This window comes from Somniosus microcephalus, chromosome 2 (genome assembly GCF_052327205.1).
Source record: "Somniosus microcephalus isolate GS21.2 chromosome 2, FLI_Smic_1.0, whole genome shotgun sequence".
Lineage (NCBI taxonomy): Eukaryota > Metazoa > Chordata > Chondrichthyes > Squaliformes > Somniosidae > Somniosus > Somniosus microcephalus.
The window spans coordinates 97,098,806-97,124,657 of NC_140988.1; the positions used below are offsets into that span (position 1 = coordinate 97,098,806).

A 25,852-nucleotide genomic window follows, 5' to 3' on the forward strand; every position below is an offset into this window, starting at 1 on the left:
TCCCCACCCTCCCCCCAACCCCATAGTGCAACAAGGAGCTGCTCCGAAATCCTGGCACTTCCACAGGGTGGGTGCTCCTGTAGTGCCACTGCTGGTGCCGGTGCTTCCCCCAAATATTTAAACAATTCCAGTTCCATGATTTGGGACAGTTTCACAGCAGGGATAAGCAGCAGGTGGAAGTTGCAGCCCACCGGAGATTTTGCCCCATAATACTTTAAAGTTGTTGATAAGACACACTAATGTTCAAGGGCAGTTTCTAAACATATGAGCCAACACCAAATGCAGTGACTGTATAATTGAGTTAAGCATTTAAAGCATAAATGGCCAGACTCCAAGATCAACAGGAAGTAGAAGAATATGTTCTTGGCACCTTGCCAGGAAGATGTAAATAAGATGCTTTTACTTTGTTGCTTTGTATTCAGGCAGCAGCACTGTTCAAGCTCCCACCAGTTTACCTTCTCAGCTGATGCTGTTCTCTGTAAAATGTTTATTGGGAACAGAGTGAGTCCCAGCTTCTGCACAAGCGCACAGTATTAGGATGTCATTGCAGGAATCCATTTAAAGTCGAAAATTTTCATTACTTAGTTTTGACATACTGATGTCATGAAATGATGCTATGGACATCCGATTTACTAAACTGGCTCTATGGCCCCGATATTCAGGTGAGGCAGGGAAGATTCGGGGGAAGCCGGAAACGGCTGGGAAACCCAGGAAAGCCGGATACACAAAGGTCCTGCCAATTTTAACTTTGTATAGTTTTGGTCTCCTTATATGAGAAAAGACATACATGCCTTAGAGGCGGTGCAACGGAGGTTCACTAGATTGATCCCTAGGATGAGAGGGTTGACCTATGAGGAGAGATTGAGTAGATTGGGTCTATACTCTCTGGAGTTTAGAAGAATGAGAGGTGATCTCATTGAAACATATAAGATTCTGAGGGGGATTGACAGGGTAGATGCTGAGAGATTGTTTCCCCTGGCTAGAGAGTCTAGAACTAGGGGGCATAGTCTCAGGATATAAGGTTGGCCATTTAGGACTAAGATGAGGAGTAATTTCTTTACTCAGCGGGTTGTAAATCTTTGGAATTCTCTGCCCCAGAGGACTGTGGATGCTGAGTCGTTGAATATATTCAAGGCTGAGATAGATAGATTTTTGGACTCTCGGGGAATCAAGGGGTATGGGGATTGGGTGGGAAAGTGGAGCTGATGTAGAAGATCAGCCATGATCTTAGTGAATGGTGGAGCAGGCTTGAAGGGCTGTATGGCCTACCCTTGCTCCTAATTATGTTCTTAGGAGGCTGGAGGGAGAGAGAGGCATCGAGGCTGGAGGGAGAGAGAGGCATCGAGGCTGGAGGGAGAGTGGCATCGAGGCTGGAAGGAGAGAGGCATCGAGGCTGGAGGGAGAGAGGCATCGAGGCTGGAGGGAGAGAGGCATCGAGGCTGGAGTGAGAGAGGCATCGAGGCTGGAGGGAGAGGGAGGCATCAAGGCTGGAGTGAGAGGGAGGCATCGAGGCTGGAGGGAGAGGCATCGAGGCTGGAGGGAGAGAGGCATCAAGGCTGGAGGGAGAGACGGCATCGAGGCTGGAGGGAGGGAGGCAGCGAGGCTGGAGGGAGGGAGGCATCGAGGCTGGAGGGAGGGAGGTATCGAGGCTGGAGGGAGGGAGAGGCATCAAGGCTGGAGGGAGAGAGGTATCGAGGCTGGAGTGAGAGGGGCATCGAGGCTGGAGGGAGAGAGGCATCGAGGCTGGAGGGAGAGGGAGGTATCGAGGCTGGAGGGAGGGAGAGGCATCAAGGCTGGAGGGAGAGAGGCATCGAGGCTGGAGTGAGAGAGGCATCGAGGCTGGAGTGAGAGAGGCATCGAGGCTGGAGGGAGAGAGGCATCGAGGCTGGAGGGAGGGAGGCATCGAGGCTGGAGGGAGAGGGAGGCATCGAGGCTGGAGGGAGAGAGAGGCATCGAGGCTGGAGGGAGGGAGGTATCGAGGCTGGAGGGAGGGAGGCATCGAGGCTGGAGGGAGGGAGGCATCGAGGCTGGAGGGAGAGAGGCATCGAGGCTGGAGGGAGAGGGAGGCATCGAGGCTGCAGGGAGAGAGGCATCGAGGCTGGAGGGAGAGAGGCATCGAGGCTGGAGGGAGAGGGAGGCATCGAGGCTGGAGGGAGAGAGGCATCGAGGCTGGAGGGAGAGGGAGGTATCGAGGCTGGAGGGAGGGAGGCATCGAGGCTGGAGGGAGAGAGGCATCGAGGCTGGAGGGAGAGGGAGGTATCGAGGCTGGAGGGAGGGAGGCATCGAGGCTGGAGGGAGAGAGGCATCGAGGCTGGAGGGAGAGAGAGGCATCGAGGCTGGAGGGAGAGAGGCATCGAGGCTGGAGGGAGAGGGAGGCATCGAGGCTGGAGGGAGAGAGGCATCGAGGCTGGAGGGAGAGGGAGGTATCGAGGCTGGAGGGAGGGAGGCATCGAGGCTGGAGGGAGAGAGGCATCGAGGCTGGAGGGAGAGGGAGGTATCGAGGCTGGAGGGAGGGAGGCATCGAGGCTGGAGGGAGAGAGGCATCGAGGCTGGAGGGAGAGAGAGGCATCGAGGCTGGAGGGAGAGAGGCATCGAGGCTGGAGGGAGAGAGGCATCGAGGCTGGAGGGAGGGAGGCATCGAGGCTGGAGGGAGAGAGAGGCATCGAGGCTGCAGGGAGGGAGGTATCGAGGCTGGAGGGAGGGAGGCATCGAGGCTGGAGGGAGGGAGGCATCGAGGCTGGAGGGAGAGAGGCATCGAGGCTGGAGGGAGAGGGAGGCATCGAGGCTGCAGGGAGAGAGGCATCGAGGCTGGAGGGAGAGAGGCATCGAGGCTGGAGGGAGAGGGAGGCATCGAGGCTGGAGGGAGAGAGGCATCGAGGCTGGAGGGAGAGGGAGGTATCGAGGCTGGAGGGAGGGAGGCATCGAGGCTGGAGGGAGAGAGGCATCGAGGCTGGAGGGAGAGAGAGGCATCGAGGCTGGAGGGAGAGAGGCATCGAGGCTGGAGGGAGGGAGGCATCGAGGCTGGAGGGAGAGAGGCATCGAGGCTGGAGGGAGAGGGAGGCATCGAGGCTGGAGGGAGAGGGAGGCATCGAGGCTGGAGGGGAGAGGCATCGAGGCTGGAGGGAGAGAGGCATCGAGGCTGGAGGGAGAGAGGCATCGAGGCTGGAGGGAGAGAGGCATCGAGGCTGGAGGGAGAGAGGCATCGAGGCTGGAGGGAGAGAGGCATCGAGGCTGGAGGGAGAGAGGCATCGAGGCTGGAGGGAGGGAGGCATCGAGGCTGGAGGGAGGGAGGCATCGAGGCTGGAGGGAGGGAGGCATCGAGGCTGGAGGGAGGGAGGCATCGAGGCTGGAGGGAGGGAGGCATCGAGGCTGGAGGGAGAGGGAGGTATCGAGGCTGGAGGGAGGGAGGCATCGAGGCTGGAGGGAGGGAGGCATCGAGGCTGGAGGGAGAGAGGCATCGAGGCTGGAGGGAGAGAGAGGCGAGGGAGAGGGAGGTATCGAGGCTGGAGTGAGAGAGGCACCGAGGCTGGAGGGAGGGAGGCATCGAGGCTGGAGTGAGAGAGGCATCGAGGCTGGATGGAGAGAGGCATCGAGGCTTGAGGGAGAGGGAGGCATCGAGGCTGGAGGGAGGGAGATGCATCAAGGCTGGAGGGAGAGAGGCATCGAGGCTGGTGTGAGAGAGGCATCGAGGCTGGAGGGAGAGGGGCATCGAGGCTGGAGGGAGAGGGAGGTATCAAGGCTGGAGGGAGGGAGAGGCATCAAGGCTGGAGGGAGAGAGGCATCGAGGCTGGAGGGAGAGAGAGGCATCGAGGCTGGAGGGAGAGGGAGGCATCGAGGCTGGAGGGAGAGAGAGGCATCGAGGCTGGAGGGAGGGAGGCATCGAGGCTGGAGGGAAGGAGGCATTGAGGCTGGAGGGAGGGAGGCATCGAGGCTGGAGGGAGGGAGGCATCGAGGCTGGAGGGAGAGGGAGGCATCGAGGCTGGAGGGAGAGAGGCATCGAGGCTGGAGGGAGAGAGGCATCGAGGCTGGAGGGAGAGGGAGGCATCGAGGCTGGAGGGAGGGAGGCATAGAGGCTGGAGGGAGAGGGAGGTATCGAGGCTGGAGGGAGAGAGAGGCATCGAGGCTGGAGGGAGAGAGGCATCGAGGCTGGAGGGAGAGAGAGGCATCAAGGCTGGAGGGAGAGAGGCATCGAGGCTGGAGTGAGAGAGGCATCGAGGCTGGAGGGAGGGAGGCATCGAGGCTGGAGGGAGGGTGGCATCGAGGCTGGAGGGAGGGAGGCATCGAGGCTGGAGGGAGGGAGGCATCGAGGCTGGAGGGAGGGAGGCATCGAGGCTGGAGGGAGGGAGGCATCGAGGCTGGAGGGAGAGAGGCATCGAGGCTGGAGGGAGAGAGGCATCGAGGCTGGAGGGAGAGAGGCATCGAGGCTGGAGGGAGAGAGGCATCGAGGCTGGAGGGAGAGAGGCATCGAGGCTGGAGGGAGAGGGAGGCATCGAGGCTGGAGGGAGAGGGAGGTATCGAGGCTGGAGGGAGAGAGAGGCATCGAGGCTGGAGGGAGGGAGGCATCGAGGCTGGAGGGAGAGAGGCATTGAGGCTGGAGGGAGAGAGGCATCGAGGCTGGAGGGAGGGAGGCATCGAGGCTGGAGGGAGAGCGGCATCGAGGCAGGAGGGAGCGAGGCATCGAGGCTGGAGGGAGAGGCATCGAGGCTGGAGGGAGAGAGGCATCGAGGCTGGAGGGAGAGGGAGGCATCGAGGCTGGAGGGAGAGAGAGGCATCGAGGCTGGAGGGAGGCATCGAGGCTGGAGGGAGAGGGAGGCATCGAGGCTGGAGGGAGGGAGGTATCGAGGCTGGAGGGAGGGAGGCATCAAGGCTGGAGGGAGAGAGGTCTCGAGGCTGGAGGGAGAGAGAGGCATCGAGGCTGGAGGGAGGGAGGCATCGAGGCTGGAGGGAGAGAGAGGCATCGAGGCTGGAGGGAGGGAGGCATCGAGGCTGGAGGGAGAGAGGTCTCGATGCTGGAGGGAGAGAGGTATTGAGGCTGGAGGGAGAGAGGCATCGAGGCTGGAGGTGGGGGGCGGTGGGTGTGGGATGAAGAACTCCTGCTCCTCCTTGCCCACAAGCAGTGCTGCAATGGGCACTTGTGGAGCCGGCAACTCCCGCCTCCCTTTCACTGCCGGGTTTCTCGACCCCTTTTTTAAACAATTCAAATTCTCAAACTGCCATGGTGGAGTTAGAGTTCATGTTTTCTGCCTTATTAACCCAGTCCTCTGGAATACTAATCTAGTAACATAACCACTATACTGCTGTACTGCAGCTGCAAAGTACTGCACAGTAACATTTTAAAGTCAAAGGCCCGAAAATGGGCGGTGCCACTGCGGGGCGAGATTTGACCGCGCACGTAAATAAATCACAGGCAGCACACTATTTTGGTGTTGCCTGCTGATCTTAATGATTTCAGTGCCCAACCGAGTGACAAACACGCTGCTTCAGGCTGTGTGCGCAGCAGGAGGCCCAATGTCCTGTCCCTGTAGTGTGCCTGGAGCAAGGCTGCCTTTTCTTAAAGCAAGGCTGTCAATTTAGAAAACAGTCTGGAGCCCTTAAAGTGGAACTGCCTTCTGAAAAAAATTATTCAAAAATAGGCAGTCTCTAGCCCTTAGAGTTCAACTGCCTTCTGATAAAAACATTAAAAATCATTCCAAACTAGGCAGTCTTCAGCTCTTAAAGCTGAACTGCCTTCTGCATGTAAAAAATGGTAAAAGTGCTTCAGTACTAACACAAACAGCTCAACAGGCCAGGAAAAGGGCAGCCAAGGTCTCGCATGCAGCACTCCAGCTTTGTGCAGGGAGTTAACACTGGAAGAGAGGTCCTCAACCCACAGGGGGCCAGGAGGCTGGCCCCCCCAGAAGAAAGGATGTGGGACCAGATCGCTGAGGCTATCACTGCCAGCAGTGTTGCCCCCAGGACATGGCTCCAGTGCCCAAAGAAGTTTCATGACCTGAGACGAGTTTTAATGTATAGGGGATCTATGGATTTTTTTTTATTTTTTTTTTATAAAGAGTATAGGAGTGACGTTAAAATCGCAGATCAGCAGGATTGGAGCTAGTAATGGAACCGCTCCACTTTAACTGCTCCCCCGCTCCTTTCCCGCTGATTGGCGAGAGTTAAAATTGCTCTGAGTGAGTCTCCAAACTTAACTGTCATCACAAAAAAGCACCCGAGTACAGACTCCTTGTTGATGGTGGGAAATCAATAGGTGATTCATCCAGCTGATTTTATTGTGCCACCTGGTGACTGGTTACTGAGTAGCACTGGCAGAGGTCTGCTCCGCTCTCTACTGCGGATCGGCACATGACGTGGGAAAATAAGGAAGGAAGGGGTGAAATAAATGTAACTATGGGGACAACCTAAATAATGTTTGAGATTTAATGCGAACCGTGTTTTACAATGCACTACAGATCAACATAACAGTTCTGCCTTTATCTGTAAATTAAAAAAAACTGCAACTATAAATTAATGAGCAAGGATTAAATTACATCACTGAGCCTTCTAATAAAAAATACCTAGGACAAAAAAAGCCTTTCTAAATCTGCATTTATGCAAGTTGAACTCCCCATGGTATCCTTCCTGCAGAAAAACAGCACCAGAGGTCAGATCTTGCTTCTAATCTTATTCACTGTTACATAACACGAGTCTCTGACTGTTACAGCTGCTCGGGGTATTTAAGCAACACAAACACATAGACATCTGTTTATTATCCTCAGAGGAAGCTCTGCAGTGGATAACATTTCCCACAGTTATTCTTCTGCATATCAAATCTCCCCCCTCCCTCATGAGAGTAGAAATGTAAATACCTTACACTGGGTCCCAAGTAGAAGCAGGCTAATTTCTCCTCCCAGTTTGTCAATATAATATTGGTGAGTTTTAACGTTTCTTTCTCAGCTCGGCAGTGGTTTAAACTAAGAGTGGAAAACTATAACGTACTTTGTTAAATTAAACACTGGATAAACTAATTAATATAACTATAAATAATCATTGAATAAAGATTTTAACTAATTAAATAAATAAAAGAAGGTTAGACTAAGATATGGCAGGGCAGGTTATGTGACTGGACTGCAGTATATGGGAGTTTGTGGACAGCGAGACTGTTGCAAGTGAACACATCTGCAGTAGATGTCTCCGTCTCGAATCTCTCTGACTCAGAGTCATTGAGCTGGAGTGTGAGTTGGAGACACTCCGATACATAAGGGAGGGGGAAGAATATCTGGACAGTTTGCTCCAGACCTCGGTCACACCTCGTAGAGAGGTGCAGGATCAGAACGGGGTTGGTGTGACCGATAGTGTGCAGAGTAAGAGGAACCCAGGTAAGAAAGAGAATGAGGAGCCACAGAAACTGATCCTATCCAACGGGTACAATGTACTTGCTACCTGTAAGGATAAGGATAAAGACTGCTAGAAGGACAGCCAGAATGTGGACCATGGCACTTTGGTGCAGGAGGCTGTCCTAAGTGGGGAGGAGGACAAAGAGAGGAAGCATAATGTGGTAGTTGTAGGGGATTTGATAATTAGGAGAACTGATAGCATCCTTTGTAAGCAGGATTGAGAGTCCCACATGGTATGTTGCCTACCTGGTGCCAGGTGAGGGACATCTCGAACCAGCTTGAAAGGATACTAGAGAGGGACGGGGAGGATCCAGTCATTGTGGTCCATATTGGGCCCAAAAAATAGGGAAGAGTAGGCAAGAGGTCCTGTTTGGAGAGTACCAGGAACTAGGGGCTAAATTAAAGAACAGGACCTCAAGGGTTATAAGCTCTGGATTATTATCTGAACCACGTGAAAACTGGCATAGGGCTAAGATGATTAAGGAAATGAACACATGGCTAAAGGAGTGGTGTGGGAAAGAGGGGTTCCATTGCATGGGGCACTGACACCAGTATTGGGATAGGAAGGAACTGTACCATTGGGATGGGCTCTACCTGAACCGGTCTTGGACCAGGGTCCTAGCGGAAAGAATAGGGCGGGCAAAAGGACTTTAAACTAGTAAATGGGGGGGGGGGGTGGGGGGTGCTCAGGTGAAAATTGTAGTAAAAATAGTTCAAAAACATACGAAAGGGAAGAGAGTAGAGTAACGGTCAGAAATTGTGCTTTATGTACTACATGTAGAGGGAAAACTGAAAGATGTAAAGTGATTAAACCAGGTGAGAGAAATAAGAAACAAGTGAGAAAAACATTAGAGCCGAAGGACAGGCTAGGATGAGTGGCCTAAATAAGTGTTCTTTATACAAACGCACAAAGTATAACGAATAAACTGAATTAACTGCAGATGCAAATTCAAATTGGAGGGTATGACATGGTAGCCATTACTGAGACATGGCTGCAAGGTGGTCAGGACTGGGAACTAAATATACCAGGTTATAAGGTCTATAGGAAAGATAGGGAAAATGGCAGAGGGGAGAGGATATAATGAGAGGTAAGCAGGCAGTGGAGACATTATGTGTAGAATTAAGAAATAGGAAAGGATTTAAGACTGTAGTGGGAGTTGTGTATAGGCCCCCTGGTAGCAGCTGTGAAGTGCTAGATTGTATAAATGCAGAGATTAGACAAGTGTGTAGCAAAGGCAGAGTGCTATTAATGGGGGATTTTAACTTTCATATAGATTGGGAAAAGCAGACCAGCACCTGTCAGAAAGGTAGTGAATTTCTTGAGTGTGTCCGGGATAGTTTTCTACAATATGTCCTAGAGGCAATGAGGGGGCATGCCATATTAGATTTAGTAATGAGTAATGAGCCAGATTTAGTTAAGAGCCTAACAGTGTGCGAACCTTTATCCAATAGCGATCATAACATGATCGAGTTCAATGTAGCATTTGAAAGGGAGAAATGCGAAACAGCAACTAAGATTCTAGATTTGGGTAAGGCCAACTTCAAAGCAATGAGGCAGAGACTGTTCACAGTAAACTGGGCAAATCTGTCAATGGGTAAAATATAAGAACATAAGAAATAGGAGCAGGAATAGGCCATTCAGCCCTTCAAGCCTGCTCCGCCATTCAATGAGATCATGGCTGATCTTCAGCCTCAACTCCATTCACTGGCCCTATCGCCATATCCCTTGATGCCCTTACTAGTCAGAAATCTATCGACTTCTGTTTTAACTTTCATATTGACTGGACTAATCAAATTGGGCATGGCAGCATTGAGGAAGAGTTCATAGAGTGTATTAGGGACGGGTTCCTTGAGCAGTATGTAACTGAACCAACCAGGGGGCAGGCAATCTTAGATCTGGTCCTGTGTAATGAGACAGGATTAATAAAAAATGTCCTAGTAAAGGATCCCCTTGGAATGAGTGACCATAATATGGTTGAATTCCAAATTCAGTTTGAGGGTGAGAGAGTTGGATCTCAAACCAGCGTACTAAGCTTAAATAAAGGAGACTATGAAGATATGAGAGTAGAATTGACTAAAGTGGACTGGGAAAACAGATTAAAGTGTAAGACGGTAGAAGAGCAGTGGTCTACATTGAAGGAGATATTTCACATCTTTCAAGATAAATATATTCCACTGAGGAAAAAGGGGAGTAAAAGAAAAGACAGCCATCCGTGGCTTAGTAAAGTAATAAAGGATAGTATTCGACTGAAAACAAGGGCATATAAATTAGCCAAATCTAGTGGGAGGATAGAAGATTGGGAAGCATTTAAAAGCCAGTAAACAATAACTAAAAGATTAATTAAGAAAGGGAAGATAGATTATGAAAGTAAACTAGCAAAAAATATAAAAACAGATAGCAAGAGTTTCTACAGCTATATAAAAAGAAAAAGGGTGGCTAAAATGAACGTTGGTCCCTTAGAGGATGGGACTGGGAAACTAGTGGTGGGGAACCTGGAGATGGCAAAGACGCTGAACAAATATTTTGTATCAGTCTTTACAGTAGAGGACACTAAAAATATCCCAACACTGGACAAACAGGGGGCAATGGGGGGGGGGGGGGGAGGAGCTAAACACGATTAAAATCACTAAGGAGATGGTACTCAGTAAAATAATGGGACTTAAGGCGGATAAATCCCCCGGACCTGATGGCCTACATCCTAGGGTCTTGAGAGAAGTGGCGGTAGGGATTGTGGATGCATTGGTGATCATTTTCCAGAACTCCCTGGACTCAGGAAAGGTCCCGGCAGATTGGAAAACTGCTAATGTAACACCCTTATTTAAGAAGGGAAGTAGACAAAAAGCTGGAAACTATAGACCAGTTAGCCTAACATCTGTGGTTGGCAAAATGTTGGAGTCCATTATTAAGGATACAGTAACAGAGCATTTGGATAAATATAATTTAATAGGACAGAGTCAGCATGGTTTTACAAAGGGGAAGTCATGTTTGACAAATTTGCTCGAATTCTTTGAGGATGTAACATACAGGGTGGATAAAGGGGAACCAGTGGATGTAGTGTATTTGGACTTCCAAAAGGCATTTGACAAGGTTCCACACAAAAGATTACTGATCAAGATAAAAAATCACGGGATTGGGGGTAATATACTAGCATGGGTGGAAGATTGGCTATCTAACAGAAAACAAAGAGTTGGGATAAATGGTTCGTTCTCGGGCTGGCAATCAGTAACTAGTGGTGTTCCGCAGGGGTCAGTGCTGGGACCCCGACTCTTTACAATCTATATTAACGATTTGGAGGAAAGGACCGAGTGCAACATATCCAAGTTTGCCGACGATACAAAGATGGGAGGGAAAGCAGTGAGTGAGGAGGACATAAAAAACCTGCAAAAGGACATAGACAGGCTAAGTGAGTGGGCAGAGATTTGGCAGATGCAATATAATGTTGGAAAGTGTGAGGTTATGCACTTTGGCAGAAAAAATCAAAGAGCAAGTTATTATCTAAATGGAGAGAAACTGCAAAGTGCTACAGTACAAAGGGATCTGGGGGTCCTGGTGCATGAAACACAAAAAGTTAGTATGCAGGTGCAGCAGGTGATCAGCAAGGCCAATGGAATCTTGGCTTTTATTGCAAGGGGGATGGAGTATAAAAACAGGGAAGTCTTGCTGCAGTTATACAGGGTATTGGTGAGGCCACACCTGGAATACTGCGTGCAGTTTTGGTTTCCATATTTAAAAGATATACTTGCTCTCGAGGCGGTTCAGAGAAGGTTCACTCGGTTGATTCCGGAGATGAGGGGGTTGACGTATGAGGAAAGGTTGAGTAGGTTGGGACTCTACTCATTGGAGTTCAGAAGAATGAGAGGCGATCTTATCGAAACATATAAGATTGTGAGGGGGCTTGATCGGGTGGATGCAGTGAGGATTTTCCACTGATGGGTGATTAGAACTAGGGGGCATAATCTTAGAATAAGGGGCTGCCCTTTCAAAACTGAGATGAGGAGAAACTTCTTCACTCAGAGGGTAGTAAATCTATGGAATTTGCTACCCCAGAGAGCTGTGGAAGCTGCAACATTAAATAAATTTAAAATGGAGGTAGACATTTTCCTAGCAGATAAGGGAATTAGGGGTTACGGGGAGAGGGCAGGGAAGTGGACGTGAGTCTAGATTCGGATCAGCCATGATCCTATTGAATGGCGGAGCAGGCCCGAGGGGCCGTATGGCCTACTCCTGCTCCTATTTCTTATGTTCTTATGTTGAATATACCCAATGACTGAGCCTCCACAGCCCTCTGGGGTAGAGAATTCCAAAGATTCAACACCCTCTGTGTGAAGAAATTTCTTCTCATCTCAGTCCTGAATGGCCTACCCTTTATCTTGAGGCTGTGGCCCCTGGTTCTAAACTCCCCAGCCAAGGGAAACATTCTCCCAGCATTCATCCTATCAAGCGCTGCAATAATTTTGCATACTTCAATAAGATCCCCTCTCATTCTTCTGAATTCAAGAGAATACAGTCCTAGTTTACTCAATCTCTTCTCATACGACAGTCCCACCACCCCAGGAATCAATCTCGTGAACCTTTGTTGCACTCCCTCTATGGCAAGTATATCCTTCGTTAGGTAAGGAGACCAAAATTGTACACAGTACTCCAGGTGTGGTCTCACCAAGGCCCTATATAATTGGAGTAAGACTTCTTTACTCCTGTATTCAAATCCTCTTGTAATGAAGGCCGGCATACCATTTGCTTTCCTAATGGCTTGCTGCAACTGCACATTCATTTTCAGTGACTCATATACAAGGACACCCAGGTCCCTTTGAGCACCTGCATTCCCCAATCTTTCACCATTTAGAAATACTCTGCCTTTCTGTTTTTTCTACCAAAGTGGGTAACTTCACATTTATCCAAATTATATTCCATCTGCCATGTTCTCGCCCACTCACTGAGCCTATTGCGATCCCCTTGAAGCCTCTTCACATCCTCTTCACAACTGACACTGCCACCTAGCTTTGTATCATCAGCAAATTTGGAAATGTTACATTTAGTTCCCTCATCCAAATCATTGATATAGATTGTGAATAGCTGGGGCCCAAGCACCGATCCTTGCGGTACCCCACTAGTCACAGCCTGCCATCCTGAAAAAGACCCGTTTATCCCTACTCTTTGTTTTCTGTCTGTTAACCAATTCTCAATCCATGCTAGTATATTACCCCCAATTCCATGTGCCCTAATTTTGTTCACCAACTTCTTGTGTGGGACCTTATCGAAGGCCTTCTGAAAATCCAGATACACCACATCTACCGGTTCCCCTTTGTCTACTCCACTAGTTACATCCTCAAAGAACTCCAATAGGTTTGTCAAACAGGATTTCCCTTTCATAAATCCATATTAACTCTGCCCAATCTTACTATTAGTTTCTAAGTGCCCAGTTATTGCATCCTTTATAATAGATTCCAGCATTTTCCCAACTACTGATGTGAGGCTAACAGGTCTGTAGTTCCCCGTTTTCTCTCTCCCTCCTTTCTTAAATAACGGGGTTACATTTGCTATCCTCCAATCTGCAGGAACCATTCCAGAATCTATAGAATTTTGGAAGATGACAACCAATGTGTCCACTATTCCAATGGCCACCTCTTTCAAAACCCTAGGATGTAGGTCATCCGGTCCTTGGGATTTATCGACTTTTAGTCCCATTAATTTTGCTAGTACTGTTTTTTTACTAATAATAATTTCTTTAAGTTCCTCATTCTCATCACACCCTTGGTTTTCTCATATTTCTGGGAGTTTTTTTGTGTCTTCCTCCGTGAAGATAGAAACAAAGTATTTATTTAATTTCTCTGCCATTTACGCATTCCCCATTATAAATTCTCCTGTCTCTGACTGTAAAGGACCTACATTTACCTTCGCCAGTCTTTTCCTTTTCACATACCTTTAGAAGCTTTTACAATCCGTTTTTATATTTTTTGCTAGTTTGTGCTCATATTCCATTTTCCCTTTCTTTATCAATTTCTTGGTCCCCCTTTGCTGATTTCTAAAAAGATCCCAATCCTCAGGCTGACCGCTTTTTCTGGCAACTTTATAAGCTTCCTCCTTTGACTTAATATTAGCTTTAATTTCTTTTGTTAGTCATGGTTGGATCACGTTTCCTTTTGGGTTTTTATGCCCTAGAAAAATATATGTTTGTTGCAAATTATGCATTATTTCCTTGAATGTTAGCCATTGTATGTCCACCTTCATACCTTTTATGTAGTCTCCCAATCTACCATGGCCAACTTGTCCCTCATACCCTTGTAGTTTCCTCTGTTTAGATTGAAGACCTTAGTTTCAGATTGGACTACATCACTCTCAAACTTAATGTAAAATTCAATCATATTATGGTCACTTGTCCCTAAAGGCCCCTTTACCACAAGATTATTGATTAGCCCTTTCTCATTACGCAATACCAGATCCAGAATAGCCTATTTCCTGGACAGAAGATCAGTGGGAGATGTTCAAAAAAGAATTTAAGGTGGTATAGAACTAGTTTATACCCCTGAGGGGCAAGAGTTCTACTTGCTAAAAAAAAAGTCATGGATGACTAAAGAGGTAAGGGACAGCATAAAACTAAAAGAAAAAGCATACGAAAATGCAAAAAATAGCACAGAAAAATGGGGAAAGTACAAAGAACAGCAAAGGGTCACAAAACAGATTGTAAGAACTACAAAAAGGGAATATGAAAGGAAACTTGCAAGGTATATCAAAATCAACACAAAATTTTTTTACAATTATATTAGGAAAAAGAGGGTAGTCAGGAGCAATGTTGGCCCCTTAAAAACTGAAAGCGGTGATATTATCAATGATAATAATGAAATGGCAGACTTGTTGAATAATTACTTTGCGTCAGTATTTACAGTAGAGGAAGAGGATAGCATGCCGGAAATCCGAAGGAAACTAAATCAGGGACAGGGACTCAACAAAATTAATGTAAGTAAAACAACAGTAATGAAGAAAATAATGACACTCAAGAGTGACAAATCCCCAGGAGCAGATGGTTTCCATCCCTGAGTTTTAAAGGAAGTAGGTGAGCACATTGCAGATGCCCTAACTATAATCTTCTAAAGTTCTCTCGATTCAGGAACCGTTCCTTTAGGTTGGAAAATTGCGCATGTCACTCCGCTATTTAAAAATGGTGTGAGAGGGAAACCAGGGAATTATAGACCAGTTAGCCTAACATCTGTTGTCGGGAAATTGTTAGAGTCTATAATTAAGGATAGGGTGACTGTACACCTCGAAAATTTTCAGTTGATCAGAGAGAGCCAGCATGGATTTGTGAAAGGTAGGCCATGCCTGATAAACCTGATTGAATTTTTTGAAGTGGTGACTAAAGAAGTGGACAGGGGAATGCCCATGGATGTTATTTATATGGACTTCCAGAAGGCATTTGATAAAGTCCCACATAAGAGACTGTTAACTAAGGTAGAAGCCCACAGAATTGAGGGCAAATTATTGACCTGGTTAGGAAATTGGCTGAGCGGCAGGAGACAGGCAGTAGGGCTAATGGGTAGGTACTCAAATTGGCAGGAGGTGATTAATGGTGTCCTGTAGGGATTTGTGATGAGACCTCAACTATTCACAATATTTATAAACGATTTAGATGATGAAATAGAAAGTCATATATCCAAATTTGCCAATGACACAAAGATAGGTGGAATTGTAGGCAGTGCAGATGGAAGCATAAAATTACAAAGGGATATCGACAGAATGGGCAAAACTGTGGCAAATGGATTTCAATGTAGGCAAATGTGAGGTCATCCACTTTGGATGTAAAAAAGATAGAACAGGGTGTTGTATCCGTGTGTTAATGGAGACACGGAATGCAGGAGCTGGTTTAACAGGTGTTTACTGAACAAAGTCTGGAGGTGCACTAAAAGATACAAGACACTATACAGGCTTATATAGCCCGAGTGGCCACTACCGGCATTACAGTACACAGGGGCTCTTAAAGGCACATACACCACAATTCCTCCCCTTTTAGACAACCAGTACATAACATTTTAAGTAATCATTAATTAACATGTTTACAAGAACAATAATCTACACATTTGCTGCAGTTAATCAATTATAAGTCAGTCTCTCTGGAGGCTTCCTGACTCGGTCCGGATAACGCCTCGGTGGTGTAGTAGGTTCTTTTGGCAAGGTCAATTCGGCTTGAACGCCAGTGTCGGGTTCATCTGGTTCCAGTATCACCGGATCAGAGGTAGATACTATGGGTATCTCTGCTTCATCATTAGGCGTATAGAGTTGTGGTGTAGGTTGTCCCTTTTCGGATGACTCTATGATCTGGTCAGCATGGCGCCTTATTATGCTTTCTCCAATGTCCACGGTATACATCAGCGGTCCTAGTCGTGTGCAAATAGTTCCAGGCTGCCATTTCTCGGTACGGTAGTCCCGGGCCAAAACTTGTTGACCTATCTGGAAGGTTCTAGTTGGCCTTTCATTCATGCCTTGAAATTGCCGGTTCTCTACATCCCTTCTGATGTTTGGCTTGATCAAATCCAGCCGGCATCTTAGTCTTCTATTGAAAAACATCATGGCGGGAGTTTGGTTTGTAACCACATGTGTTGCATTCCTGTATGCAAACAAGAAGTTATCTACCTTATGCTGTAGATTTATGTCTTCATTACCCATGGCCTTTATGGCCTTCTTGAAGGTCTGGACAAACCTTTCAGCCAATCCATTGGTGGCGGGATGGTATGGGGCGGACGTGTAGTTTTTTAAGAACTTCCTGAATTTTTCGGACACAAATTGCGGTCCATTATCAGAACAGATCTGTTCAGGCAGCCCATTCCTGGCAAATATGGTCCTTAATACTGTGATGGTTTTTTCCGTGGTGGTGGAGGACATCTTTATTACCTCCGGCCACTTGGAGTGTGCATCAACCGCGATTAAGAACATTGAGTTCGACCAGCAAAGTCGATGTGTACCCTTTGCCATGGAGATGAGGGCCACTCCCATGGATGTAGAGGGGCTTGTGGTGGGGCGTTTTGGACCTTCTGGCATCCTAGACAGCCCTTGGTCATTTCTTCGATGTCTCCATCGATACCTGGCCACCACACAAACGCTCTGGCTAGGTTCTTCATTTTCACTCCACCCAGATGCCCCTCGTGAAGCTCCTTTTGTACTTTATCCTGGAGTTTGGGTGGAATCACCACTCTGGATCCACACATCAAGGTTCCTCGGCACACTGACAGCTGTTCTCTTCTTTGCAAGAATGCTGGCAACAGTGGTTCGCCATGTGCTGGCCATCCCTTCACCGTTAAATCGTAGACTCGTGAGAGAGTCGGGTCATTTCTTGTTTCCTTTTCAATGGTAGCATTTGTTACTGGTAGACATTCCACTATGGTTGAGTGGAACATCTCCACTGGGTCCACTGTAGGTGCCTCTTCTACCGTTGGCAACGGTAGACGCGATAAACCGTCAGCATTTCCATGCTGTTTTGATCCTTTGTATTCTATGTCATATTGGTGTGCCCCTAGGAAAAGGGACCACCTCTGTAGCCTTTGCGCTGTCATAATGGGAACGCCCTTTTTAGGGTTGAATATGGAGACGAGGGGTTGATGGTCAGTCAACAAGGTAAATTTTTGTCTGTGTAGGTAATGGTTGAATTTCTTCACTCCCCATACCAGGCTGAGTGCTTCCCTGTCGATCTGGGCATAGTTACGCTCAGCTGAGTTCAATGAGCGTGATGCAAAAGCTATCGGCCGCTCCGAGCCATCAGGGAATCTATGCGATAATACCGCTCCTACGCCGTAAGGGGATGCATCGCACACCAGTCTGATTGGCAGTGATGGGTTGTAATGAGCCAAAACTTCCTTGGACGTGATCAAGCCTTTGCATTTATGGAAGGCATGGTTACAGTCTTCGCTCCATTTCCAAATTACTCCCGTTTGTAGCAGTTCGTTAAGAGGGTGCAGAACAGTTGACAAGTTCGGTAAAAATTTATGATAGTAATTTATCAATCCCAGGAACGACCTTAATTGTGAGACATTTTCAGGTGCTGGGGCTTTTATGACCGCTTCAATTTTTTCAGGTGACTTATGCAACCCTTCTTCATTAATTATGTGGCCACAATATGATATTTGTTTCTGGAAAAATTCGCACTTGGGGCGATTTGCTCGTAGGCCCCATTCTCTCAGCCTAGTGAGCACCTGCTCCAAATTGGCAAGGTGCTCGTTGTCGTTTTCTCCTGTTACAAGGATGTCGTCTAGGTAGCATTGAGTCCCCGGAATCCCTTGCAGAACTTGCTCCATAGCTCTTTGCCAGATAGCTGGAGCTGATGCTACTCCGAAAACCAGTCGATTGTACTGGTACAGGCCTTTGTGTGTGTTTATCGTGAGATACTTTTTAGAGGCCTCCTCAACCTCCATCTGTAGATATGCCTGTGCCAAGTCAATTTTGGTGAAACGTTTCCCTCTGGATAGTGAGGCGAAAATATCTTCTATCCTCGGAAGAGGGTACTGTACCGTGTGAAGGACCGGGTTTACAGTCACCTTGAAGTCCCCACAGATGCGAGTTTTTCTCTGTTCTTCAGCTTTATCATTATTCAACGTTTTCTTCATGACCGGAACGATGGGTGTTGCCCACTCGCTCCAATCTATCTTGGATAACACGCCTGCCTTTTCCAAATTCTCCAGCTCTGCCTCGACTGCTGGACGAATTGCGTATGGCACCGGCCTTGCCTTAAAAAACTTGGGAATTGCCGCATCTTCCACTTTTATTGAGGCGGTGACGCCTTTCAAGGTTCCTAGTTCCTGTTGAAACACTTCTTTGGCGTTGGCCAAGATGTCTTTTAATCGTTCAGGTATGACGTCATCATCATTTTTTTTCTTACTGGTCACCGTCAGTGCCTGAATGGAGTGCCAGTCTAAACGTATCTTCCTGATCCATTCACGTCCCAACAGCGGTGGACCACCATCTTGCAGAACGTATAAATACAACTTCTGTATTTCCTTGCCGTTGTATACAACAGGCACCCTTATTTTCCTTCTGGGGTATACTTTCTGCCCCGTATATGTTTTCAAGATAATGGATGTGTCTTTCAAAGGTATATGCGGAAATAGCCGCTCGTAATCCCGTCGACATATGACGGTCAGAGCTGATCCTGTATCTAGCTCCATTTTAACTGGGGACCCCGCTATCGTGAGGGTAACCCAAATGGTCTGGTAATCTTCTTTGGCAATTACATTATGTAATTTGAGACAGCTTAGTCTCTTGTTTCCGGAGTCGCTATCGCTCTTCTGGTCTTCGGAGCTACTGTCCGTCATCATTTGTACCTTTCTGTACTTTTCCTTATTGATTTTTTTTTGTCAGTGGATTTTTTTGTTTCTAGATCGGCATACACGTGCAACGTGTCCCATCTTTCCGCATTGCCTGCATGCTTTGTCCTTGAACCAGCAGTCCCTCTGGTCATGGGTGGATCTGCCGCAGCGATAACATCTCTCGAAACCCTGTGTCATTTCATGGGTGCCGAAGTCCTGTGGCTTTTGCTGTATCTCTGCAGCTCCTCTTGCTGCTGCTTCGTATGATACAGCCACACTGAAAGCCTTGTCCAGTGTTAAATCTTTCTCAGAAAGTAGCCTTTTCTGTGTTCCTTCACTTAGGAGACCGCAGACGAATTTGTCTCGAAGAGAATCTGCCAGTCCTGCCCCGAATTGGCAGTGCTTTGACAGCTTTCTTAATTCGGTGAGGTAATCAGCGTTACTTTCATTCTTGTGCTGATTCCTCCTGAAGAATTTGAATCGTTCCGCTATCAGCAGCGGTGTTGGGTTTAAGTGCTCCTGTAGGGTATCAACAATCTCTTTAAAATTCTTGTCCATCGGTTTGGCTGGAGTGATTAAGTTTCGTAACAGCCCGTATGTCCTTGCGCCCATTAGATTTAGAAGTACCGATGCCTTTTTATCATCCTCTATTTCATTCGCTGTGCAATATACCTCCACTCTTTCCACATATGTGGTCCAATCCTCTACATCACGATCGAAAGCAGCACCGCCGGATGCTATGTCCGACGGGGTCAGGGGGGGCTACCTGCGGCCAGGGCGGCGCGATTTAAAGGCGCGGTGCCGGGCGGCCATTTTTGTTGCTGGCCGCCTGCCAGCACCTGCCTCCGCTCCCGTCCCCGGCCTCCTGATCCGCCCCTACCGCGGAGTGCCGGCTGCGCTCCATGAGCCTGGCACTTCTCTTGAGTGCTGGGCTCTTTTGCCGGCATTCCCGATCCCCGGGGGCCCAGGGTTGTGCTGCGTAAGGCCCCTCCCCTTTAAGACGGGGAAGAAGGCCTGCAATACTGCGGCATGTCGTGCTGCGATATTCCCTCGCAGCGCCCCAAGAGGGAGGCGGGGCACTTCCAGTAGTGCCCCGCTTCCCTCTTGGGGTGCTACCACTCAATTTTGGTCGCAGGGGTGTTAATTTTTCCGGGACGCTAAAAGTAGCGCCCCGGTGAAGTTAGCGCCCCAAAGGGGGCGCGACTCAATTTTTCGCCCATAATCTTCGGAAATAGGCTTTCACTAACGTAGTCACTGAGCTGGGAGTGGCAGGAAGCAAGTATTGTTAAAGCTATTCCACAATAGCTAAGTTCATAAAACCATTATAGAGCCACACTGGGGAAAAGAGGCTGTGAAGGAGGCCATTATGTGGGCTATGATGGTAGATTTCAATTCACAGTTTACAGCACAGCCTGAGATATAAATACAGATATAAATTTTTTCCCGATGCTTTCTATCTCTTTTTTGGGCCTCAACAACAACAACTTGTATTTATAAAGCGCCTTTAATACAGTAAAACGTCCCAAGGTGCTGCACAGGAGTATTACAAGACAAAAAATTTGACACCTGGATAGTAAAACCCCCTACGACAGGCTTTCTCCAATGTCCACGGTATACATCAGCGGTCCTAGTCGTGTGCAAATAGTTCCAGGCTGCCATTTCTCGGTACGGTAGTCCCGGGCCAAAACTTGTTGACCTATCTGGAAGGTTCTAGTTGGCCTTTCATTCATGCCTTGAAATTGCCGGTTCTCTACATCCCTTCTGATGTTTGGCTTGATCAAATCCAGCCGGCATCTTAGTCTTCTATTGAAAAACATCATGGCGGGAGTTTGGTTTGTAACCACATGTGTTGCATTCCTGTATGCAAACAAGAAGTTATCTACCTTATGCTGTAGATTTATGTCTTCATTACCCATGGCCTTTATGGCCTTCTTGAAGGTCTGGACAAACCTTTCAGCCAATCCATTGGTGGCGGGATGGTATGGGGCGGACGTGTAGTTTTTTAAGAACTTCCTGAATTTTTCGGACACAAATTGCGGTCCATTATCAGAACAGATCTGTTCAGGCAGCCCATTCCTGGCAAATATGGTCCTTAATACTGTGATGGTTTTTTCCGTGGTGGTGGAGGACATCTTTATTACCTCCGGCCACTTGGAGTGTGCATCAACCGCGATTAAGAACATTGAGTTCGACCAGCAAAGTCGATGTGTACCCTTTGCCATGGAGATGAGGGCCACTCCCATGGATGTAGAGGGGCTTGTGGTGGGGCGTTTTGGACCTTCTGGCATCCTAGATAGCCCTTGGTCATTTCTTCGATGTCTCCATCGATACCTGGCCACCACACAAACGCTCTGGCTAGGTTCTTCATTTTCACTCCACCCAGATGCCCCTCGTGAAGCTCCTTTTGTACTTTATCCTGGAGTTTGGGTGGAATCACCACTCTGGATCCACACATCAAGGTTCCTCGGCACACTGACAGCTGTTCTCTTCTTTGCAAGAATGCTGGCAACAGTGGTTCGCCATGTGCTGGCCATCCCTTCACCGTTAAATCGTAGACTCGTGAGAGAGTCGGGTCATTTCTTGTTTCCTTTTCAATGGTAGCATTTGTTACTGGTAGACATTCCACTATGGTTGAGTGGAACATCTCCACTGGGTCCACTGTAGGTGCCTCTTCTACCGTTGGCAACGGTAGACGCGATAAACCGTCAGCATTTCCATGCTGTTTTGATCCTTTGTATTCTATGTCATATTGGTGTGCCCCTAGGAAAAGGGACCACCTCTGTAGCCTTTGCGCTGTCATAATGGGAACGCCCTTTTTAGGGTTGAATATGGAGACGAGGGGTTGATGGTCAGTCAACAAGGTAAATTTTTGTCCGTGTAGGTAATGGTTGAATTTCTTCACTCCCCATACCAGGCTGAGTGCTTCCCTGTCGATCTGGGCATAGTTACGCTCAGCTGAGTTCAATGAGCGTGATGCAAAAGCTATCGGCCGCTCCGAGCCATCAGGGAATCTATGCGATAATACCGCTCCTACGCCGTAAGGGGATGCATCGCACACCAGTCTGATTGGCAGTGATGGGTTGTAATGAGCCAAAACTTCCTTGGACGTGATCAAGCCTTTGCATTTATGGAAGGCATGGTTACAGTCTTCGCTCCATTTCCAAATTACTCCCGTTTGTAGCAGTTCGTTAAGAGGGTGCAGAACAGTTGACAAGTTCGGTAAAAATTTATGATAGTAATTTATCAATCCCAGGAACGACCTTAATTGTGAGACATTTTCAGGTGCTGGGGCTTTTATGACCGCTTCAATTTTTTCAGGTGACTTATGCAACCCTTCTTCATTAATTATGTGGCCACAATATGATATTTGTTTCTGGAAAAATTCGCACTTGGGGCGATTTGCTCGTAGGCCCCATTCTCTCAGCCTAGTGAGCACCTGCTCCAAATTGGCAAGGTGCTCGTTGTCGTTTTCTCCTGTTACAAGGATGTCGTCTAGGTAGCATTGAGTCCCCGGAATCCCTTGCAGAACTTGCTCCATAGCTCTTTGCCAGATAGCTGGAGCTGATGCTACTCCGAAAACCAGTCGATTGTACTGGTACAGGCCTTTGTGTGTGTTTATCGTGAGATACTTTTTAGAGGCCTCCTCAACCTCCATCTGTAGATATGCCTGTGCCAAGTCAATTTTGGTGAAACGTTTCCCTCTGGATAGTGAGGCGAAAATATCTTCTATCCTCGGAAGAGGGTACTGTACCGTGTGAAGGACCGGGTTTACAGTCACCTTGAAGTCCCCACAGATGCGAGTTTTTCTCTGTTCTTCAGCTTTATCATTATTCAACGTTTTCTTCATGACCGGAACGATGGGTGTTGCCCACTCGCTCCAATCTATCTTGGATAACACGCCTGCCTTTTCCAAATTCTCCAGCTCTGCCTCGACTGCTGGACGAATTGCGTATGGCACCGGCCTTGCCTTAAAAAACTTGGGAATTGCCGCATCTTCCACTTTTATTGAGGCGGTGACGCCTTTCAAGGTTCCTAGTTCCTGTTGAAACACTTCTTTGGCGTTGGCCAAGATGTCTTTTAATCGTTCAGGTATGACGTCATCATCATTTTTTTTCTTACTGGTCACCGTCAGTGCCTGAATGGAGTGCCAGTCTAAACGTATCTTCCTGATCCATTCACGTCCCAACAGCGGTGGACCACCATCTTGCAGAACGTATAAATACAACTTCTGTATTTCCTTGCCGTTGTATACAACAGGCACCCTTATTTTCCTTCTGGGGTATACTTTCTGCCCCGTATATGTTTTCAAGATAATGGATGTGTCTTTCAAAGGTATATGCGGAAATAGCCGCTCGTAATCCCGTCGACATATGACGGTCAGAGCTGATCCTGTATCTAGCTCCATTTTAACTGGGGACCCCGCTATCGTGAGGGTAACCCAAATGGTCTGGTAATCTTCTTTGGCAATTACATTATGTAATTTGAGACAGCTTAGTCTCTTGTTTCCGGAGTCGCTATCGCTCTTCTGGTCTTCGGAGCTACTGTCCGTCATCATTTGTACCTTTCTGTACTTTTCCTTATTGATTTTTTTTTGTCAGTGGATTTTTTTGTTTCTAGATCGGCATACACGTGCAACGTGTCCCATCTTTCCGCATTGCCTGCATGCTTTGTCCTTGAACCAGCAGTCCCTCTGGTCATGGGTGGATCTGCCGCAGCGATAACATCTCTCGAAACCCTGTGTCATTTCATGGGTGCCGAAGTCCTGTGGCTTTTGCTGTATCTCTGCAGCTCCTCTTGCTGCTGCTTCGTATGATACAGCCACACTGAAAGCCTTGTCCAGTGTTAAATCTTTCTCAGAAAGTAGCCTTTTCTGTGTTCCTTCACTTAGGAGACCGCAGACGAATTTGTCTCGAAGAGAATCTGCCAGTCCTGCCCCGAATTGGCAGTGCTTTGACAGCTTTCTTAATTCGGTGAGGTAATCAGCGTTACTTTCATTCTTGTGCTGATTCCTCCTGAAGAATTTGAATCGTTCCGCTATCAGCAGCGGTGTTGGGTTTAAGTGCTCCTGTAGGGTATCAACAATCTCTTTAAAATTCTTGTCCATCGGTTTGGCTGGAGTGATTAAGTTTCGTAACAGCCCGTATGTCCTTGCGCCCATTAGATTTAGAAGTACCGATGCCTTTTTATCATCCTCTATTTCATTCGCTGTGCAATATACCTCCACTCTTTCCACATATGTGGTCCAATCCTCTACATCACGATCGAAAGCAGCACCGCCGGATGCTATGTCCGACGGGGTCAGGGGGGGCTACCTGCGGCCAGGGCGGCGCGATTTAAAGGCGCGGTGCCGGGCGGCCATTTTTGTTGCTGGCCGCCTGCCAGCACCTGCCTCCGCTCCCGTCCCCGGCCTCCTGATCCGCCCCTACCGCGGAGTGCCGGCTGCGCTCCATGAGCCTGGCACTTCTCTTGAGTGCTGGGCTCTTTTGCCGGCATTCCCGATCCCCGGGGGCCCAGGGTTGTGCTGCGTAAGGCCCCTCCCCTTTAAGACGGGGAAGAAGGCCTGCAATACTGCGGCATGTCGTGCTGCGATATTCCCTCGCAGCGCCCCAAGAGGGAGGCGGGGCACTTCCAGTAGTGCCCCGCTTCCCTCTTGGGGTGCTACCACTCAATTTTGGTCGCAGGGGTGTTAATTTTTCCGGGACGCTAAAAGTAGCGCCCCGGTGAAGTTAGCGCCCCAAAGGGGGCGCGACTCAATTTTTCGCCCATAATCTTCGGAAATAGGCTTTCACTAACGTAGTCACTGAGCTGGGAGTGGCAGGAAGCAAGTATTGTTAAAGCTATTCCACAATAGCTAAGTTCATAAAACCATTATAGAGCCACACTGGGGAAAAGAGGCTGTGAAGGAGGCCATTATGTGGGCTATGATGGTAGATTTCAATTCACAGTTTACAGCACAGCCTGAGATATAAATACAGATATAAATTTTTTCCCGATGCTTTCTATCTCTTTTTTGGGCCTCAACAACAACAACTTGTATTTATAAAGCGCCTTTAATACAGTAAAACGTCCCAAGGTGCTGCACAGGAGTATTACAAGACAAAAAATTTGACACCTGGATAGTAAAACCCCCTACGACAGGCAGGAGAGGGTCGGGGGTGGGGTGAGATTAAGAAGTGAAAGTTGCGTAACCCAACCCCAACACGCCGCGCATGCTGCCATTTTTTTGGCGATGGATATTGTGGCGTCCGAGTGTCCTGCCGTGGAGAGCAGCTCCAAAAGGACACGTCATGGCAAAGGGGAAGCAGCATCCAACCGTGTTCCGGATAGAAAGCAGGGGCGGGTCTGGTGAGTCTCGTTGTGCGAGTCAACATTCTCAACAATCACTCTGATGAAGTCAAAAGTATATTCAGAAGGAGAATTGTTTCACTGCATGTTTGTGCCTGAATATTTGCCTCCACTTATTACTCAGGTCTTGTTCTATGTCAACCTATTACAGTATACACAAAGAGATAGCTTAGATCACTAGATTTTACAGGGCATACCACAATAACAGTACATTGGTTCTATGCCAGGATCTAATATGCTAAAAGGCTGCCTGTGGCTCCAAATGCACTTCTGCAACAATAACTTTCCGCTGGGAGCGCATAGGTAAGTGTCAGTGGCGGGCTGGAGGATGCCAGGCATTCTGGCTGGTGCTTAATGATATTATATAATGATGCTTTCTATAAACCCTTTCTTAACTTCTCCTATGTTGTCTGTTACTCTCACATGTCCGACTTGAAACTTCCTCTGATTGTGCTCAAGCCTTCTTCATATTCTTCACAACCTTTATAACTATGACAATCTTTTTGCATGATCTGTCTGCTTTCATTTAATAATTATTTTCTTATGACCCTAGCATAAATGCCTCAATGATTTATCTAACCCTATTACTTTTTTCATGTCATGCCAACTTACTCCCTCTTAGAAGTCTCCATATTAAGATGTTTATAGCCACAACTGGATATCCCAAATTTATTGCTGCTGAAATAAGACATTTTGAGGGATAATTGCGGTTTCCACCTAATTATCACTTTGCAAACATCACTATAAGTTGAACTTACTCTATTGCAATTGACTGATGCATACTGGTATAATGCCAGGATTTAATATACTAAAAATCTGTTGCAGCAAATCACAAATATACACCA

General features: G+C 47.7%; 1 protein-coding gene across 3 annotated transcripts in view; it reads right to left on the reverse strand.

Moving 5' to 3' along the window:
* nr3c2 (nuclear receptor subfamily 3, group C, member 2) overlaps window positions 1-25,852 on the reverse strand; it is a 591,892-nt gene that overhangs the window by 93,812 nt on the left and 472,228 nt on the right. The gene's annotated exons all lie outside the window — the stretch shown is intronic.